The following is a 21415-nucleotide window of genomic DNA, read 5'->3' as shown; positions in this document are numbered from 1 at the left end:
TTAGAAAATGAATAGAACGTTGTCTGAACAGCACTGCACTCATTCATTCACAGACCTGTCCCATCTGCTGGGTTGTGAGCACATCTCTGTACCCAGCCCAGCAGTCCATGACACATACTTGGTGCTTAATAAAAGTTCATTGCACTGAATTGCCAAAGGAAATTTTTCTGTAAGAAGTAATTGAAAAGGGATCTGCTTCATGAAGTTGAACTTTGCCAAGTAATAAATGAAATGGCCTGTTAGCATTGGCCTATGGGGACGAACTAGATTTGGTGGGTCAATTAATAAATCATCAAATGCCTCTGGCCCTGAGTCCACATCCAGATAGATGAGTGATGCTTGCTTGCTCCTCATTAAAGGATTTTAAGAACAAAGTCCATTGGAAGAAAGAGGAGGCGTGTCCTACAGAAGTCATTTTCCATGGCGTGTTAGCCATGGGATGGGTTTAAGTATTTACACAGAGATGTGGTTCCTCAGGAGGCTGAGTCCTAGGGCAGTGCAGGTTTGTTACAGGCCTTGGGAGCTTGGGGGATGCCTGTTGTTCCGTTCCCCAGCATCTTGCACATTTCTTCTGTTAAATGATCCTTGGAATTTTCTTTGGGAAATCATTTGTCCTCGGATTTCAGCTCTGTTGTTTGGATGGGGATAAAACTGCCCCCAGCCTAAACTACTCAGCACAATACATGCCTGAGGCCACGGTGATTGGTTTAGGGGTGGGCACGTGACTCACACAGACCCAATGAGATGAAAGACACCTTTGATGAGAATTCTGGGACAAAGGTCTGCGCTTTTTCTCTTTGGCTATAGAGCTGGATGCCTCTAGGTCAGAGCTATTGCCCAGGTTGTCACCTGAGATGTCTAAAAAAAAAGGGCTGAAAGACAGAAAAATGAGTTCATACAAAATGGTTTGAACTCCAGTCAAGCTGAAGCTAAAACTACCCCACACCCCGCCCCCAGACTTTTAGCTTTGTGAGCCAGTTAATTCTCTTTTCTTATTGTAGCTTGGATTGGAGTTTCTTACATGTGTAACCAACAGTTAGAGTTCTGACTATCAAAAGGGCGATATAGTGGGTCCAATTCTCAAAATATCTACGCAAGTAAAATAGCTTCGTATGGTGACATGGTACGGGCTTTCTAGTTGGGGAGTCTTGAATTCAAATTCCAGCTCTATCCAGCTGTGTGACCTTGAGGAAAATATTTAATTTTTCTGAGCCTTATAATTTCTTATCTACGAAACAGAGACAGTACCTGTCTTTGGGTTTCTGTATACTAGAGATAGCATATGCAAGTCACTTGGCATGGTGACTGGCCCAATTCATCTTCTGTACATGGTTCCTTAAGAGGGGCATAACTCCTTTCTTTGCCCACTCTGACAATACCAATTATCCTCTGGACTTTTGGGTTGTCCTCTGTATTAGTCAGGGTTCTCCAGAGACACAGAAGCAATATGATAGATGTATACATGGAAAGGAGTTTGCCACAGAGAATTGACTCACACGATCACAAGGTGAAGTCCCATGATAGGCCATCTGCAAGATGAGGAGGTGGGAAGCGAATTGTGGCTCAGTCTGAGTCCAAAAATCTCAAAAGTAGGGAAGCCAACAGTGCAGCCTTTAGTATGTGGCAGAAGGCCTGAGAGGCCCCAGCAAACTTCTAGTCTAAGTCCAACAGCCCAAAGGCTGACGAACCTGCAGTCTAATGTCCAAGGGCAGGAAGTATCCACCATGGGAGAAAGATGAAAGCCAGAAGACTCAGCAAGTCAGCTTATCCCACCTTCTTTTGTCTGCTTTGTTCTAGCTGCACTGGCAGCTGATTGGATGGTGCTCACCCCCACTGAAGGAGGGTGGGTCATCCTCTCCCAGTCCACTGACTCATATGTCAATCTCCTTGGGCAACACCCTCACAGACATATCCAGAAACAATACTTTACCAGTTATCTAGGCATCCTTCAATCCAGTGAAGTTGACATCTAATATTAACCATCACATCCTCAGAGGCATTTCTTTATTTTTTGATTTGAGACATAACAGGTCATTTTTATCAGGTTGTTTACTTTTAATTATAAAGGCAATAAATGCTCATTGAAGAAAATGAGAAAATTTAGAAATGGGAAGAAATAAAAATCATCCTATGACTAAGAGTTCATCACATTTGACATATTTAATACTTAGGTTGTTCATAACACAAGCTTTTGGTTTGACAGAGGTTACACCTCCCACTTCCCTTGGTATGAGGTATTCAAAGGTTACTGAGGTAGTCATGAAGAAATCAGCATAAGAATTATGGAGCTTACTGGGAGAGGAAGAAAGGATGGAGACGCTGACCATATTCCAATTTGAAGGCTTCTGGAGGTGATACCAACTGAGATTAGGGGGAGGAAGTGACACTGTATTAGGTTCTGCTGCAAATTTCAGAGACCCATATAAACAGTAGCTTAAAATAATAAAAAAGGAGGAGGAGGAAGAGAAAGCATTATTTTGCTCTCGTGTGCAAACCTGAGAGTTGCTATTAGAAACAGGCAGTTTCACATGGCCTCATGCAGACATGCACTGCCCCTGTCCATGGCTGTGACAGCATCTTAAATGGATGGTTCTAGGGAGAGGAAAGGATGAAACAGTGGGCCTCTCAATCGTGATTGGCACCAACTTGGGCCTGGTAAGCAATGCATGACTGGTAAGGCATTTCTGCTCCTCTCAAGCAACTCCTAGCTCATGCCTCTCCATCTCTAGAATATGGTCCTCATTCTCATGATTCAAATGGCAACTAAAGATTTACACAGCATATCTGCATTCCAGAAAACAAGATGGAGGAAGGGATAAACAGGGCAAAGGGTACATCCCAGCTTCCTTTTAAGAAAAGTTTAAGGAAGCTGTAACCCTTTTGCTTGCATCCCATTGACCAGAACTTATCCTTGGGGCCTACCTGCCCGCAGGGGAGCATGAGAGATGTAGTCTTTCTTCAGGATACTAAAACACAGAGGTTACATTGCCATGGAGGAAAGGGAAATCCCACAGGGCAAGGGGTGACTGGTCTGTTGGCATCACTCCTCATTACAGCTGATACTGTCCTGGGGAAAGGTCGTGGAGCACACTATGAGGTTGGCTCAAGAGCCTCTCTTGACCACCCAGCCAAGCTCCAAGAATGTTCTTTGGGATTAGTCGCTCTGCTAGTGACAGTAAAGAGCCCAGGCCCAAGTTGGTGGCAATCACGATTGTGAAGCCCACTCTTTCATCCTTTCCTCTCCCTAGAATCATCTATCTAAGATCCTATCACAGCCATGGACAGGGGCATGTAGGTCTGTGTGAGGCCATGTGAAACTGCCTGTTTCTAATAGCAAACCAGGGCTGCAAACTGCCCTGGTTCTTCACTTCTTTCTCCTTGGATGGCCCTGGGGACAATGTTGGGGCAGGCAGTGATGGTTAGCAGAGTGATATGGCCAAGGCTTCCCCTTAATAGGCTGCAAGTGAGTCTCTGGCTACTGCAAACACTGATACACTAGCTCAAGATGACACACAGTGAGAGAAGGATGACCAGGACTGAATTCTATGTGTGAACATCCCTGGGAGTGCAATTCTTCCCGACCCAGGATAGGAAAGTGAAGGACAATCTCATAGTGGCAAGATGGGAGTGTGGGTTATGTTAATGGGGTTATTAAGAGAAATGTAATGGTGTGAAGAACATACTGTGTATATATGAATAAAACCCGTTTCCAGCATAGTTCATATATTGTTCTTTTACAATTTAATATATGTAAATGTTTTCTCTTATAACCTGAAAATAGTTAGTGAGTTTCTTTTAGGGGTCCATATCTTATTTATCTTTCAATTATAAGACAGATGCCTATTTCAGTGCCTGGCGTATGGGAACTAATGAACATTTATTTATTGAACTGACCTGACGTTGTCATCTAATTATCGCCTATGTATCTCACAGAGTTTTTGTGCTATAATTTATTTAACACTTCCCCTTTTTTAAGATGGTGGATTATGTATTATTTGTACAACATTTTGCTAATATAGAAACACTATGAAGGACATTTTTGTACAAAAACTTTCTATCCTTAAGATGATTTTATTTATGTAGATTAACAAAAGGAGGATTCCCAGGCCAACGCATAGATGAAGCAAACTTTCTCAGAGCTACCTAGATCTTAGGAGGAAAGACCAATGGGAGGAAGGGGAGGAAGAATTTTCCTAATGGAACTTAATTTTTAACATAAAGAGAGAAAAAGAGATTCAGAGTAACCTAATGACAGCCTCATACTCTGCATCACCTAAAAATATCATCTTCTTAATTTTATGAGAAATAAGATTACATCAAAAATATACTTAGAGCATTGGTAGGGTTTGTTTGTTTGTTTGCCACACCTATAACCTTGTTCTTGGTCCACTAGCATGGTGTGGCGAAGAGACTGATCTGAGTGCTAGCTCTTAAGTGTACTTCTCTCCCTGCTTGGCAAAGGGCAGGGTGTGCACATGGAAATAGAACCAAATTAGTGTCTAATGACTTCTACAAGACAAACTCTCTGAGGAAACTCTTAAGCTGGGCATGGGGTTGCTTTGCTATTCAGTGGTTTTGGCCTTGTATTCTGGTTCAGCTTATGGACGGAAGATCCCAGAATGTCTGCCTTTGAGTGATCTGTAGTTGGCTGAATACTCAGAGGATGGAGCTCTCACCGTGCAGCTTAGTCATCTCTCTTCCTAGCTCTGTGAGGTACTTCAGTCATTGGGTCTCATCTGATTAATTTCTGGACCACAATTCATTGTCCCTTCTGCCTGGAGATAAGCAAAAGCAATGTGGGTTCCACATGAAACCATGAAACCATAAGGCTTTTTTTTTTTTTTTTTTTTTTTTAAAGTAAGACAGGACCTCACTCTTATCACCCATGCTAGAGTGGAATGGCACAATCTCAGCTCACTGCAACCTCCACCTCCTTGGTTCAAGGGAGTCTCCTACCTCAGCCTCCCGAGTAGCTGGAACTATAGACGTGTGTCATGACACCCAGCTGATTTTTGTGCTTTTAATAGAGATGGGGTTTCACCATGTTGGCCAAGCTGGTCTCGAACTCCTGACCTCAAGTGATCCACCCACCTCGGCCTCCCAAAGTTTGGAATTACAGGTATGAGCCACCATGCCCAGCCTCACCCACAAAGGTCTTCTGAAGCCACATTGAATCCACTGCATTCCGTGGGTCAGAGGAAGCTTTTGAAATGTCTCACTGCTAGGGACTCAGGGCTCATGCTTACTCTGCAAAAACTTGAACCTATCTTGAACAGTGGGCTCTTCCCCAGTCCCTACCCACCCACATTCACTTATTAATCAACTATTTAATACAATGTCCCAAGCAGTGTGCTAGGCTTGACAGAAGGGTTTTGAGAATCAGTGATCAATCCAACATCATTCAGTACCTACTCCAAGCTGGGTGCTGGAGGAATAAAGAGGAAGAAGACCGATAATTTGCCTTCAAACTCTGACAACCTGGCAGAGGAGCAAACATGAGAATAAAAAAGAACACTTAAGTATTCTCAGACCTCTGATGATGGAACAGACCCAGGATAACCCAGAGGAGGGGTGGCTATTTAAGTCATGGGATGGTGGAGGAGAGGGGTTAAGAGGGCTCCATCAAGAAAAGGATACTCAAGTTGGGTCTTGGAGGAGGAGCTGGTGTTTATTGCATGGATGGGTAGGAGGAAGAGGAGGGAATCGAATGGCAGAGTGAGCAGCCTAGGTGAGTTTTGTAGCATTTGTGGGGTGTGGGAGTGATGCAGGTGGGGTGTGAGGAAAGAAAAGAAAGGAGGGGGGATGCTGGGAAGGCTGAAGAGGGTCTTCTGGGCCAGACTAGGAATTGGGAGAGGCAGGAGCAGTAGGAATGAGACTTGGCCACCCCTGCCTATGTTCTGAGTCAGTGGAAGCTGAGTTGTGATATGTAGGGGTCCCCTGGAGCCAGTGATGCTAGCTCAGGGAAACCAGGAAGCAGGGTTCCTGGCTTTGGACATGATGGCTGCAAAAGGACATCAGGGCTGTGAGGTCAGGTGGTAGGGCAGGGCGAAGGGGCAGTTCTTGTGGTCTGAGGGACTAATGGGGTGTCCAGGGAGCTGTAGGTAAGTCCAGGAATTGAGGCCTGTGGGGTCTTCTTCTTTGCAGAAGCCAAGACAAGCCCACAAAAGGAATAATCCCATCCCCATCAGCCTCACCCCACCTGGCCAGCCTTTTGGATTTAAAGGGCCTCTGCCAGTGCCTGACTGAGCTCCTTCACTCTAGCAGGGACTACTAAATGTGGACTTTGGACCTGTTTTGAATTCTAGTACCATGGCCTCAGTCTTCCCATCTATAAAATGGGAATAGCATTAATATTAGTTTCAAAGTGCTGTGATAATTAAGTGGTTAAATGGTAGGTGCCTGGAAGACTCTGAGGGTCCTGGTCTCAGAGGGGTGGGCAGAAGACTGGGAGCACAGTTGACTGCCTATGAGTCAGCAACAGCCACATCCCTTCGCCTGCCCCATCTGCCCTCAAGGGCCAACCTGTGGGGAGCTGGCAGTGCCAGGGCCCTGAGTGCTGTGGGCTCTGCTGATTGAACGGCCTCCTTCACTAATCAGGCTACCGCTGTGGAGTGCAGTAGCTGGGCCTGGAATGCACTCTGCTAATCAGTGTGCATTCTTAACTCTTGCAGTTGAATATTTAACTAGAGCTCTCCTCCCCTGGGCTGATTGAGGCACAATCCCTGTCTGCCTGGGATAGGGGTTGCCAGGGCAGAGGGCCAGGAAGCAGAAGAGACAGGCTTGTGTTTTAGGATTCTAGGCAGGAAAGTAAGTTCCAGATGAGTAATGCATTCATCCATTTCCTTTTCACTCAGACATCCAAGTGGCCAGTCACTCTGTTTGGGTCTATTACCTGCAGGTAGGTAGCTAGTTATCTATTCATCCATCCACCCATCCATCCGTCCATCCACCCACCCACCCATCCATCCATCCATTTATTTTCCTCCCTCCCTCCATTCCTTCCTTTCTTCCATTCTCCAGGCTCTTTTGGCCCCTCCTTCCTTTACCATTCAAATATGATGCCAGAGCCTTCATCCTGCCTGAACAGAGGGCATCTCAGCCCCACCTGAATTTTCTGAAGCTTTCTGGGGAGTGTTGACCTGCAGCCGTTGCTGCTCGACACCTCTGTCTGTGAGCTGTAGGCCTGGGCTTCTTCTGCAGGCTCTCTGGCTGTCCCTGCTTCTGTGAACCCTTCTCTCCCTGTGTGTGCCCCAAGTATGGACACAGGAGCCTCCTTTACTCTCCAAGTCTCCAGTGACACAAAGTTGTCATGAGTCATGGATTGTATTGGGGATATTCTAAGAGAATGGTGACACAGAGAAGGAAAACTTAAAATTACACCTTTTATGACAAAGTTCCCAAGGCCTACTATTTATGGCCCATCACAAGGAGCCCTTTCACCTCCTTCTCCATGTCCTACTGGCCTCCATCTCCAGGCAGGGACCAAGAAGGGGCACTGCTGCTTCCACTCAACTCTGGGCCCAAAGCCATGGAACCTCTACCTCCCTACTTACCAGGAAGAACAAAACAAAACAAAAAAGCCACTCTTTTAATATTATATATATATAAAAAAATTAACGGCCAGGCGCAGTGGCTCACGTCTGTAATCCCAGCACTTTGGGAGTCTGAGGTAGGCAAATCCCTTAAGGTCAGGAGTTCAAGACCAGTCTGGCCAACATGGTGAAACCCCGTCTCTACTAAAAGTACAAAAATTAGCTGGGTGTGGTGGTGGGCATATGTAATCCCAGCTACTCAGGAGGCTGAGGTAGGAGAATGGCTTGAACCCAGCACGTGGAAGTTGCAGTGAGCCAAGAGCCTGCCGCTGCACTCCAGCCTGGGTTACATGAGGGAGACTCTGTCTCAAAATAAATAAATAAATACATACATACATACATACATACATACATACAATTAAGGTACAAATACACACACGCCCTTATTCATAGGGCAGACTCTTAAGTTTGGCCCTGAATTTCCTCAACATGCACTTTTAGAGTAAGCCTGCAGCCTTGCTTACTGAACAAGAAAAGAACAGTCTTTCCCCAAGAAGAATTTCCCAAGACTCTCTAGTTTACAAAACTGACTGGATCTTCCTGCTTTTATCCTGGTATATACTCGTGCTTTTATGTATACTCCAATGTAGTCATCTTTTATTTTTTAATTTAGACAGTTGTTTATTGTGCACCTTCTAAGGCCCAGGCTCTGAGCTGGACACTGGGGACAGAGCTGCAAATAAAACAGACGACTGTACCTTCCTGGTGCTAACAGTAGAGTGGAAGAGAAGATAAAAAATAAATGTATAATACACAATCAACAGAAATAAGTGCTAGAAAGGGAAAAGACATCTGAGCAGGCTTCTATATACCTATTTGTCTATTTTTGCTCATTCATTCCTCCCTCCAGTCATCAGCAAATACTGACTGAACACTTGCAATCTGTCTGACACTATGCCAGGCGCTGCAGACCAAAATATAAAAATGGCCTTGAACATTTTGTCAAAGTACATACAGCTTGGTAGGTGGAAGGAAACAGATACACAGTTAACAATAGTGCAGAGAAGCTGAAACTAGAACAGAAAGATGGTTGTCAATCAGTGGAAACTAGAGGACAAAATAACCACTGTGCTTGGAAGCCCAGAGAAAGGCTTCCTGGAGGAGGTGTCATTAGATCAGGACCTGAAGGATAGATAGGAGTTTGCCAGGTGAAGAGGAAGGTACGGTCATTGCAGAATGACAGAAGGGCAAGCAGTGTGATCCTGGGGGCTAAATAAAATGGGGTGGAGTTGCTAGTGCCCAGAGAGTGCATGCAGGGAAGGGGAAGTGGAAAATGAGGCTGGCAGTTTTCCAGGCTCTTAGAAAACTCCCCTGGAGAAGAGCCTGACAGTTACACCTGCAAAAGGGGCATCAGAAAGAGGCCAGAGCTGTAGAAGACATCAGGCAGGAGAGGAAAAGGCTGGCTTTATGGAGATGAAGAATGGAACAATTTCGACGGCATTTGGAGGCCCCCAGCCTCTGTACTTGATACCTGCTGGGGTGTGTTTGGCTTCTATACGAGAAGCCTGTTGCTGTAGAGTAAATTCTCCCTGGTTGCCTGCACTTACCTCCCAGTGTGCTAATGAGTGCAGAGCTTCAGGAGATGCCAGAGCCTGTTATTTAGTATTTGTCGAGTGGAGCTGCAAGGCTAGGTGGAGGCACTGTCAGTTAAGAGACAAGGATGCTCCTGCCAGGCCTGGCACCTGGCTCTGCTAGACCAGCCATAAACCTTGGGAAGAGAGAGCTCAGTAAAGAGAGGAGGTAAGGAAAGTGAACATGTGGACTGCAGACCAGGGAAGGAAGTGTTCTGAATATGGCAAGTTTGTTCCCAGGATTCTTGGAAACACCAGCAGGGGTAGTTTCTGTGGCAAGATGGTAGTGTGAAGTATTAACTTTTGCATTTTGACCATAGGACCTTCCCTCTTCTGGGTGGCTAGACATGAAAGAATGCTTCCTGGACATTTTTTTTCCACCTGAAAAGAGATTAAAGCAAAGCACAACAAAAATTTTCCTTGTGCTGGAAAAGAAACAGCTGGAGCATGTACTACAGTAATGTCTAGGCTGCTGAAACAAAGAGGGCTAAAAATAAAGTGTCATTAAAAAGATGGAGGTTATCTTATTCTAACTTAACCATCACCAAGTGAGCATCGCCATCCAGGTCAGCAGGTGGTTCCACTCCACAAGAACTCTCAGGGACCTAGGTTCCCTCCATCCTGGTGCTCCACCGTCCCTTAGAATGATAACCCATAGGGCCAAAAGTGGATTACAAACATATCCATGTTCCAGCTAAAGGGAAGAGGAAGAGTGTGTTGGTAGATTGCATATTATTTAACAAATTTTAACTTCCTTTTGGTTCAGCTTAACAGGCTGGGTCAACTTCCCTGCTCTAGCTCTATATCTAGGCCTGAAGAGATATCATGAGTTTCTGTTTGATCCTCTGGAAGCTTCTGACCTCAGACATGAGCAGAACCTGCCCAAGGTAGCTGCTATCTCTGGAGCTTTGGTGCTAGAATGAAACATGTGGAACTGACCTGAACTCAACCCCTAGCCAGCAACATAGCAGCTACTCAGAAGCCTGCAGGCCTGTGAATAAGAAATAGATACTTGTGTTTATTTGCTTCTGAGTTTTGAGTGATTTTATGCAGTATTATTACAGCAAAAGCTGATCGATACAAAGTACAAATTAAGGGGAAGCAATTTTCCTTTAAGCAAGCATGAGTGAACAGAAATGTAAAAAATAATTTTCTTTCATATTTTACTAATCATATGACCACAAATAGCTGCAAGGGAGGCTGAAAAATAGAGTCTGTAGTTCAACAATCATATGCCCAGTTTAAGAGAAGATATTATAGATGGATGGCAAATACACACATGAATTAAACCTGCAATGAGATGTTACTACTCTACCACTAGGATGGCTAAAATTAAAAAGGCTAATCGCTCCATGTGTTGGTAAGAATATAGAGCAACTAGAATTCTCATACAGCACTTGTGGGAATGTAAAATGTATAGCCATTTATTTATTTATTTATTTATTTTTAATTTTTTATTATTATTATACTTTAAGTTCTAGGGTACATGTGCATAATGTGCAGGTTTGTTACATATGTATACTTGTGCCATGTTGCTGTGCTGCACCCATCAACTCGTCAGCACCCATCAACTCGTCATTTACATCAGGTATAACTCCCAATGCAATCCCTCCCCCCTCCCCCCTCCCCATGATAGGCCCCGGTGTGTGATGTTCCCCTTCCCGAGTCCAAGTGATCTCATTGTTCAGTTCCCACCTATGAGTGAGAACATGCGGTGTTTGGTTTTCTGTTCTTGTGATAGTTTGCTAAGAATGATGGTTTCCAGCTGCATCCATGTCCCTACAAAGGACACAAACTCATCCTTTTTTACAGCTGCATAGTATTCCATGGTGTATATGTGCCACATTTTCTTAATCCAGTCTGTCACTGATGGACATTCCGGTTGATTCCAAGTCTTTGCTATTGTGAATAGTGCCGCAATAAACATACGTGTGCATGTGTCTTTAGAGCAGCATGATTTATAATTCTTTGGGTATATACCCAGTAATGGGATGGCTGGGTCATATGGTACATCTAGTTCTAGATCCTTGAGGAATCGCCATACTGTTTTCCATAATGGTTGAACTAGTTTACAATCCCACCAACAGTGTAAAAGTGTTCCTATTTCTCCACATCCTCTCCAACACCTGTTGTTTCCAGACTTTTTAATGATCGCCATTCTAACTGGTGTGAGATGGTATCTCATTGTGGTTTTGATTTGCATTTCTCTGATGGCCAGTGATGATGAGCATTTTTTCATGTGTCTGTTGGCTGTATGAATGTCTTCTTTTGAGAAATGTCTGTTCATATCCTTTGCCCACTTTTTGATGGGGTTGTTTGTTTTTTTCTTGTAAATTTGTTTGAGTTCTTTGTAGGTTCTGGATATTAGCCCTTTGTCAGATGAGTAGATTGCAAACAGCATGGTACTGGTACCAAAACAGAGATATAGACCAATGGAACAGAACCGAGTCCTCAGAAATAATACCACACATCTACAGCCATCTGATCTTTGACAAACCTGAGAGAAACAAGAAATGGGGAAAGGATTCCCTATTTAATAAATGGTGCTGGGAAAATTGCCTAGCCATAAGTAGAAAGCTGAAACTGGATCCTTTCCTTACTCCTTATACAAAAATTAATTCAAGATGGATTAGAGACTTAAATGTTAGACTTAATACCATAAAAATCCTAGAGGAAAACCTAGATAGTACCATTCAGGACATAGGCATGGGCAAAGACTTCATGTCTAAAACACCAAAAGCAATGGCAGCAAAAGCCAAAATTGACAAATGGGATCTCATTAAACTAAAGAGCTTCTGCACAGCAAAAGAAACTACCATCAGAGTGAGGAGGCAACCTACAGAATGTATAGCCATTTAGAACAGTATCTTGGCAGTTTCTTTCAAGGATAAACATACAGCTACTGTATGATCCAGACAATCTACTTCTACATATTTACCCACGAGAAGGAAGCATATGTCTACTTGTATATAAATATAGCAACTTTATTTGTAATAGCCCTGTCTTAGTCCATTTGGACTGCTATAACAAAATATACTAAACCGAGTGTCTTGTAAATGACAAAAATTTATTTCTCACAGTTCTGGAGCCTGGGAAGTCCAAGATCAAGGCACCAGTAGATTCAGTGTTTGGTGTGGGTTCTCTGCTTCAAAGACAACACTTCTTGTTTCATCCTCACATGGTGGAAGGGGGTGAACACTGTGTATCCTTATATATTGGTGCTAATCCCATTCATGATGGTGGAACCTTCATAACCTAATCACTTTCTAAAGGTTCCACCTCTTAATACTATTGCATTGGGGATTAAGTTTCAACATTTGAATTCTGGAGGGACACAAACATTCAAACCACAGCAAGCTCCAAACTGGAAACAATTCAAGTTTTCCTTCAACAAGTGAATGAATAAAGCAAACTTTGGTATATTCACATAATGGAATACTACTCCATGATAAAGAGGAATGAACTGTTGGTATACACAACAAGAGGGACGAACTTCAAAATAATTATGGTGAGTGCACCAAAAAGAGTACATATTGCATAATTCCAATTACATAAAATGTTAGAAAATTCAATCTAATGTCTAGTAACAAAAAAGCATATTAGTGATTTCCTGGGCATGAGGGAGGCCAAGGAGGAGAAGGGAAGAACTACAAAAGGGAAGAGAGAACCTTCTGGAGTGATGGCTATGAGCACTGTTTTGATTGTGGTACTAGTTTCATGAGTGTGTCCATGCATCCCACTAATCAAATTGTGTACTTTATTGTATACGTGCAGATTGTTGTATGTAATTAATACTTCAATAAAGTTGTAAAACAAACAAACAAACAAAAAACCCCAAAGCTCTTTCTATGAAAGGAGCGGGGAGTGGATTTTGGCAGACAATGGACACTCTACCAAACAGGGAAGAGGAGGTATTTGGATGCTGGTGAAGGGGGTTTCTGAAAATAATCTGGGGTCTTCCATGGGACCAGCTCTTCCCCTTTCAGATAGGGTTAGAGATCACAGAGTAGGAGAGAGCTATTCCCCATCCTGCATAGATCCCTTGGAGGCAGAAGCAGTATTCCACTTACTCCAGAGAAGCAAGAGTGAAAATGACATGCCCCACCAGGAAAGAGGACAGTGATAGCAGCCACCAAGAACTTGAGAGAGCCTCTCTGTCTTCTCCTGCCCCACTGTGACTAGAAAACAGGCAGGTTTGTAACAGCTCCAAAAGGGTATCTTAATTCACGTCCTCCAAGAAGTAGATGCCAAAATAAAAGGCAGTGGTGAACTGCACCCTGAGCCCTCATTTCCCTGTAGCCTAAGCTGACAATATTCAGCTTTAGAGTTTGGGGGTGGGTGCTCAGATGGGTGGAGCAAGAGGCTCACCTGTGTTGTGCACTTGTGTCAAGACTCTCAACACTTAATTAGGGTCCCTCTTATGCTGAGGCACACAGAGAAAGGCTTGCCAGACCTGTTTCTTTACTCCTATTGTGGGCAAGGTGCTCTGCCATACCCCTTGATTGCAGGTCACCTGCTTTGGCCAATGGTATGGGAATAAATGTGATGCCTACAGAAGCTTCACAAGCTCTGTGCACTATGGCTTGCTCTCTTGCCACCTTGCTCCTTGCTCTTTTATAGTCTGATGAGAACATGCCCACATTAACCTGCTGGAGGGACATGAGAGACAGGAAGAGTAGACCACAGTCATCCCAGCTGAGGGGCAGACCAGTCAGGCCCCTGCAAATCACTAACTCACTGCAGATGCACACGTGAACTCAGCCCAAATCATCCCAATAGGTTGAAGATCTGACCCAGATCTTCAAAAATGTCTAGCCAACCCATAGCTTGATAAGAAATAATAGATGGATGTTGTTTTAGGTCACTACATTTTGGGGTGGTTTGTTACAAACCATAGCTAACTGTTACAGTGTCCAAACTTCTGGGCCACACCCCTCTCTTGATTCATCCACTCAATTGTCAATACAGCAGTCCTCCTTTATCCTCGGATGTTGTGTTCCAAGACCGCAGTGGATGCTTGAAACCGAGGACAGTTCCAAACCCTGTATGTATATAGAGATTGTCCCCAACTTAACAATGGTTCAACTTAGGATTTTTCAAATTTACCATAGTATGAAAGTGATATACAGTCAGTAGATAACCATAACCTCATCTTAAGTAGAGGAGCATCTGTTTTATTTTTTTCGCACACATACATACATACCTATGATGAAGTTTAATTTCTAAATTAGGACCAGTTAGAAATGAACAATAACTAGTAATACAATAGAAAAATTATAATAATATACTATAATACAATTATATGACTATGCTCTCTGTCTCCCTTAAAATTCTTATTGTATTGTACTCACCTATTTTCAGACCATGGTTGACCATGGATAACTGAGACCTTGGATAGCAAAACTGGAGATAAGACAGGACTACTGTACTTATTCTAACCAATCCTATCCCTTGTCTTAGCCTGGTCCTGAACTTCTGAACAGCAGGGACCAGAAAAGACCTGGCCCCACTTGCACCCTTCTTCCTCCTCTCGAGGAGGGTGGGGGCCAACTGGCTCAATGTGCCCCACTCCAAAGGAAGCCAGCATCATGAAGAAGCAGGGAAGTGGCAGGGACGCAATTCCACTCAGGGAAATGAGAAACTTGATTACTACTCAACATTTGCAGTACCCAGATACTCTAATTAAGAGAAAAGGTCAATAGGTTAAATAAGTAACTTAATCAGAAAATTATGCAAAGTGCCACAAATCAAACATATTACACAGCCCTTGAGATCGATACGGTATGCAAATCGATCACCCAAGATCAGGACAATTCAGCAACTGGAAGGTACAACTCAAGGGGGTTCAGGAAACCCAGACTTGGAGAATGCTGGAGGCCTGGCACTAGAAGTAGGGGGCAGATGCCAACACCCCTGGGGAACATGACCAGCAAGGGAGATGCAGTCTCTTCTTAGGCTCCAGAAGAGTCCAAGGGCCATGAGTTTCTCATCTGTAGAAGGGGGACTGCAACATAGTGCACAGCATGGGTCAGGGCCTATGGGCCTAGCCTGGGTCCCAACTCTGCCTCTGCCTAACTGTGTGGTTTGGAGCAAGCCACTTAATCTTCTCCTGGTCTTCATTCATACAGCAGAGACACACATACCAGCCTTTCAAGTTTTCTTTTGTGTGTGTGTGTGTGTGTGTGTGTATGAGAGAGAGAGAGAGACAAAGAGAGAGAGAGAGAGAGAGAGAGAAGGAGGGACAGAGACAGGGAGAGAGCTAGGAGTACACACTTTTGTGGCCATGGGTCCAGTGAGGATCCCTTCCTCTCTGCCACTTGCCTTTCTTCTCACAAAGCCCTGCAGCTGGAACACTTGATCAGTGCCCTTTAAATGTAGGGCAGTGGCTTTCCACTGAGGGTGGTATTTGGCATATCTGGAGATATTTTGGGTGTTATAATCAGTGGGGTGGGGGTGTGCTACTGACATCTAGTGGGTAGAGGCCAGGGATGCTCCTCTACATTCTGTAACGTACAGGGCAGCTCCCACAACAAAGGACTGACCAGCCCAAAATGTCAGAGGTGCTGAGGCTGAGAAATCCTGAGTTAGGAGGACAGGATAGCTTGTGAGAGAAAGAGGAGGGTGGCTGAGGCAGCCAGAGCATAAAACGTGGTAGGAGCCCTCTGCAGTGATCACAGAAGCTACTGACACTGCCTGTCAGGGCTTCAGGAACGCCTGAGGGACCCTTAACTCGTGCTGGCCTTCAGGGGAAGTTCCCAGGAGACTCAGTGAGAGGAATGAGCACACTCAAAGAGGAGAGAGTTTGCTCACCACAGTCCTGCCTGCTGGGGCACAAGACGGCGTTTCCCGGCCTAGAGACTCAGGCCTGGCCTGGCCCCAGTAAGGGGGAGGCCACAGCGGGGAGACTGCCCTGGTCTGGCATTCCCTTGCAGCCTGAAGGAATGTTGGTATAAATGGACCCTTATTTGGGCTTGTTTTTATCCCCCTAGGAGTGGTGAGGCTGCCTGTCTTTTCCCAGGCTTTCCCGCTGCTTAAAAGAGGGAAGTGGAATCTCGGGGACCATCCTAGGCCTGGTGTGGAGGGAAGAGCACCTGCCCTTCACCTGGGCTACAGAGGGGAAGGCCTGGGGGCCCTGTCACTCTGCAGGGACCTGTGCTGCTGCTAGAGGTCTGTGGAGGGGAAGAAGTGGGTGTTTGCCGCTGAAACGTCCTCTGGGCACTCAGGTCCCCTGAGGGGGTTTTCCACCTGGGGTGGAGGGTTGAGCTAGGAGTCCCTGTGGGACCTTGAGAGGACAGAAAGCTGGAGGAGACCAGTTAAGGTTTCCTTGGGGCAGAAGGCAGGGTACATGCTGGGCACAGAGTCTGTGGGGCAGGGAAGGCAGTTCTCTCCCTCCCAAGGAAGCCGCCAGTGTCTTGAGTCTCATCCTGCCAGGTCTTGAGACCCAGGGCCTCTGAGGTCAGAGGATGTCACAGAAGACTGAGGCCATGCCTCATGCCATGGGGTTCAGGACTGGAGAAAAGAGCAAAAGGGATGATCAGGGCCCATCAGGCATCTGCCCTTTTATCTCCTTTCTCAGGACTGTCAGCAGTCATCTCAGGCATGGAAACTTCCCTTTCCTAGTTCTCCAGTCATGTACAATTGGAGCTATCATGAAGTCCTCCCTAGTTGAGCATTGGGAGAAACTAAGTCCCATAAATGTTTAAGGTCTTGACCAAGGCCATAGTGAATTAATGGCAGAGCCAAAAATGGACCCTGGGTCTCCAGACATGTCTAACACCAGAGTGTGGCAATTTCATGGCTGTCCCTGTTCATGAAAAACACCCTTCCAGAAAGGCCTATATTCGTTATCTACTGCAATGTGACAAATTACCCCAAGCATGTATTATCATCACACAGTTTCTGTGGGTCAGGAAGCCAGGCACAGCTTAGCTGTGTCTTCCCAAGGTTTTGAGGTCTCTCACAAGGATGCTGTCGAGGTATCAGCCAGGGCTGCAGTCATCATCAACCTGACTCTGGGGAATCTGCCTCAGAGCTCACTAACATGACTGTTGACAGATCTTAGGTCCTCGCTGACTGCTGGCCAGATACATCAGTTCCTTGCCAAAAGGGCCTCTCCAGAGGAAATCTTGGAACATGGCATCTGGCTTCCCTCAGAGGGAGAGGTGGAGAGAGTGACATCAAGTGAGACAGACAGGGTGAGCAAGACAGAAGTAGAACCTTTGGGTAACCTAATCTTGGAGTGACAGTCCGTCATTTTTGCCACATTACATTTGTTAGAAGTGAGTCTCTAGGTCCAGCCCACACTGGATGAGGGGAGGGGATTACAAGGGCACGGATTCCAGGAGGTAGTGATCACTGGGGGCCTTTATAGAGCCTGCCTGCCACAGACATCAACCCAGTGGTGGAGAAGGAGGCCTATGGCCTGGGGTGTGCCTTTAGCATCTCCCCTTCTTGAAATAGTTCATTCACTTCCAGACTCTTAGGGGAAATCCCAACAAAGAAGACGATTAAAGGGAGCTGGAGTGGGAGCAGATTCCCTTCTTCCTTCCATGGCTCCAACTTCAGGTCCAAAATATCAGCCTAGTTCAAGTCCAAGTTTCTTTCTAGTTATACCACTTTGATTTAAACTCATCAAACACAGGCAAAAGCATTTGGTTGTGGGTTAGAAATGTCAGGTTCTAGCCCTAGTTTTAGGAATTCTAGGCGTCTCTTCATTCACAATTTTTCTCCTCTATACAAGGAGAAGCCCAAGCTAGGGGATTTCTGACCGCACGTTCTCCTGTGCTGAAACTTTCTCCTACTCAAGGGACAGAAAACTCCCACATGCCTGCCTTCCCTCTGCCCTTCATGGAATTTCACACCTGAAAGAAGCCTGTGTGTAGGGGAGGGGTTGTTGAATTCCTCAAGGCGTGTGGAGAAAGAGAGAGAGGGAGCCAAAGAGGAAGAAGGGCGGGAGCACAAGCAGCCCTGGTGCTCCACCAACATGGCGCCAGGCAACTTCCGGAACTAGTCATAGCGCCTGGGCCCCCAGGAAGTCAGGGAGGGGCCATGGCAGGAGCGAGGCGACCTGGTCGGGTGAAAGTGGGATGGCTCATTTGGGAGCCTGGGCCTCTGTCGCTGATGGGGGCCTTACAGAAGGCAGAGGGCTGTACAAAATGACCACCTCCCGGGATCTGGTTCTTTGAGCTGCACTTCCGACCTCTGCCTCTGCCAAGAGTGAGCCTTTCCTTCTCTAATTCCTTGCCCACACTTTGCCCTGCACTCACCCTCGGCCTCAGGGCTCCACACCAGCCCCATGGGCGGAGCCAGTGTGTCCACAGTCTTTGGGGGACGGTGTCACCCAGTGCTGGGAGGGTGTGGATTCCAGCTCCGCAGGCTGCTGGCCAGGAGCAGGGAGGAGGCAGTGAAAGCCGCTGCATATGTCTCAAATTCATTTCTAATTCACTTTCCTTCTGAAGTGGTTTTGAGGAAGTGCGATATCTGAAAAGGCAGCTAATGTAGGTCCTGTAAATAGTACATCCACGGCTGTAATGGAGGGAGAGAGAGAGAGCAAAAGATGGATTAAGTGCCCACCGTGGGCCTGGAAAAAAAATCCTTTTGATCTCTCCCCACAGCACAATGCCCTATTACCTTGTTGGCTTGCATCAGCCAGAGAGAGCATGTTTCTTATTGTGATTGCTGCAAATTGGTACCTGTTTCCCGGAGAGTAGCTTTCCCCTGAATTAAGTAGAGCACCCGGCTCCATCCTGGGTGATAAGGACCTCCTATTAGTGAGTAATGTCAGCATTGAGCCGCCTCCTGTCTGCCTTGCCTGCCTTGGGGACCCTGAAGCTGGCCATACTCTCTCTGAGCGCAGCCCCACAAGCACAGGTGCAGCCAAAGAGCTCCTCCATGGTGGCCTCATCTTTTCTACCCTACTGATGGCTGTGTTGGGCCACAGAGCTGCTTGGGAGAGGTAGTGCTGAGCTTTGAACTCACTGCTTTTCCGCAACCTTGGGTTTTCTAGATTCTCTCTTTTATTTAATCAATTCATGAGGTAGATATTTATTGAGAACTGGCTGTGTTCCAGCATTTGGATGAGTGCTGCAAATGACACAGAGTTCCTGCCCTCACTGGGCCGGCATAGTCAAGTACCACCATCATGCACTTGTCTATCCCCAAACCTGGGGACACTCAGGACTCCCTCTCCCTCAACATCTGCATCCAATTGATCCCCAAGTCTCCTCCCGCCCATGAGTCTCTCTCCCTTTGTCATTGTAAGTATAAAAATTTATTTCTCTACTTCTTTCTCACCTTCCTGGTCCAAGCCCCCGCACCTCTCACTCAGTCTCCCGCATTAGCCTCCTGAATTAGTCTTCTATTTGCTGCTGTTACAAATTACCCAAAACTTAGAGGCTTAAAATAACACAAAATTTATTATCTTATAGTTCAATAGCTCAGAAGTCTGAAAGGGGTCTCTCTGGGCTAAAATCAAGCTGTCAGCAGGGCTACATTCCTTTCTGGAGGATCCAGAGAGAATTCAATTTCCTTACCTTTTCCAATTTCTAGAGGCTTCCTGCATTTCTCGGCTCGTGGTCTCCTTCGTTCCTCTTCAAAGCCAGCAATGCTCGTCCAGTCCTTTTCATCTGGCATCATTCCGACCTCCTCTTCTGCTTCTCGCTTCCATTCTCTGGATTCCTTGTGATTATACTGGGCCTGTCTGGGTAATCCAGGACAATGTCTCTATTTTAAAGTCAGCTGACTAGCAACCTCAATTCTATCTGCATCCCCCTTATTCCATCTTATATCTCCTTTGCCACATAACCTAACACATTCACAGGTCTGGAGATTAAAATGTGGATATCTCTGGGGAGGTGTTACTTTGCCAATCCTATCTCTAAGTAGTCTGCCTGCTTCCATTCTTGTTTCCCTGTAATTCCTTCTCTAAGCAGCAGACAGCAGTATCTTTTTTAAACACAAGCCAAATAATATCATTCTGCTGCCTAAAACTCTCTCACTGTTCTTAGAACAAGGTGCAAGTTCATTACCTTGGTTGACAGACCTTTTCCATCTCCCAGCCTCATCACCTGCCTCTCTTGTCCTAGACCACCAAGCCCCTGTGGCACTGGGCTCCCTACAGGCCTAAGCCTGCTGAGCTCCCGCCTGTTCCCCGCTCTGCGCAGGGCCTTGGTGCAGGCTGTCCCTCCATCTCACATGCTTTTCTTCTGGCTCTTATGTTTTCAGTCTCAGCTTAAATGTCTCCTTTGAAAGAGGACTCCCCTCACCCCTGTCTGAAATCAGTGCACCCATTACTGTCTCACACTGCACCATCACAGCCCTAATCACAATCTGTAATTATTCAATGACTTCCTTCCCATTGCCGGTCTCCCCCACCCGGGTCTGTGGAAATCGTGATGGCAGGAACCTGACTTCCCTGTCTGCGCAGTGGGATCCGAACAAATATTTATTGACTGGTTGAATAATGATGCTCACCATTATTACTGAGAAAAAACCAAGATACAGAGTATGTATAACTCTTAAGAAAAACACCCTCTACATATGCATAGCCACATACCTTTGTGCAAATAGAAGGTTCAGGAAGGACCAAATTCATGGCAGTGATCACCTCTGGGCAGAGGAGTAGATTGGGGAGGAGAGGAAGGTGACTTTCTCTTTTTTACTTCATATACTTTTGGTTGTTTAAAAAATTGTTTTTGTTATAAGCATGAATAACACTTTTTAAAGGGGAAAAATCAAACCAAAGATTTTTCTTCTACTTGAATATGATCAAATGCCATAGAAACCAGACAACAATATACTTTAAAAAGTTATGCCTCTTGAATGCCTCCCAGACGTGTCTTTTGTATCTGCGCTGGCCTCAGCAGTGCTCACATGGCTCCCATGACTGGCCCGGAATGGGTTCCACAGGGGTTGTTGAGGGAGGGATGGGTCTCCAGTCAGATCTGATGGAGGCCTGACCCCATGGATTCCCATGGATGGCTCCCCACCCGGTCGACTGAGGACAGAGAATAGGGGTCTGAGGGTAGAATAAATGATGGAAGGAAGGGGAATAGGAATGGATGGAAGGAATGGATGGGAGGAACAGGAAGGATGGATAATGGATCTCAGGAAGGAATGGAATGGATGGAATGGATGGAATGGCCCGGAAGGGTGGAATGGAAGGGTGGAACGGAGTGACAGTGAGTGGAATGGAAGGAATGGAACAGTGGAAGGAAGGGACAAGGAATGGGACATGGTGGACAATGGAATCCA

The sequence above is a fragment of the Papio anubis genome, chromosome 12 (genome assembly GCF_008728515.1).
Source record: "Papio anubis isolate 15944 chromosome 12, Panubis1.0, whole genome shotgun sequence".
NCBI lineage: Eukaryota > Metazoa > Chordata > Mammalia > Primates > Cercopithecidae > Papio > Papio anubis.
Note: the sequence above shows the minus strand (reverse complement) of the source record.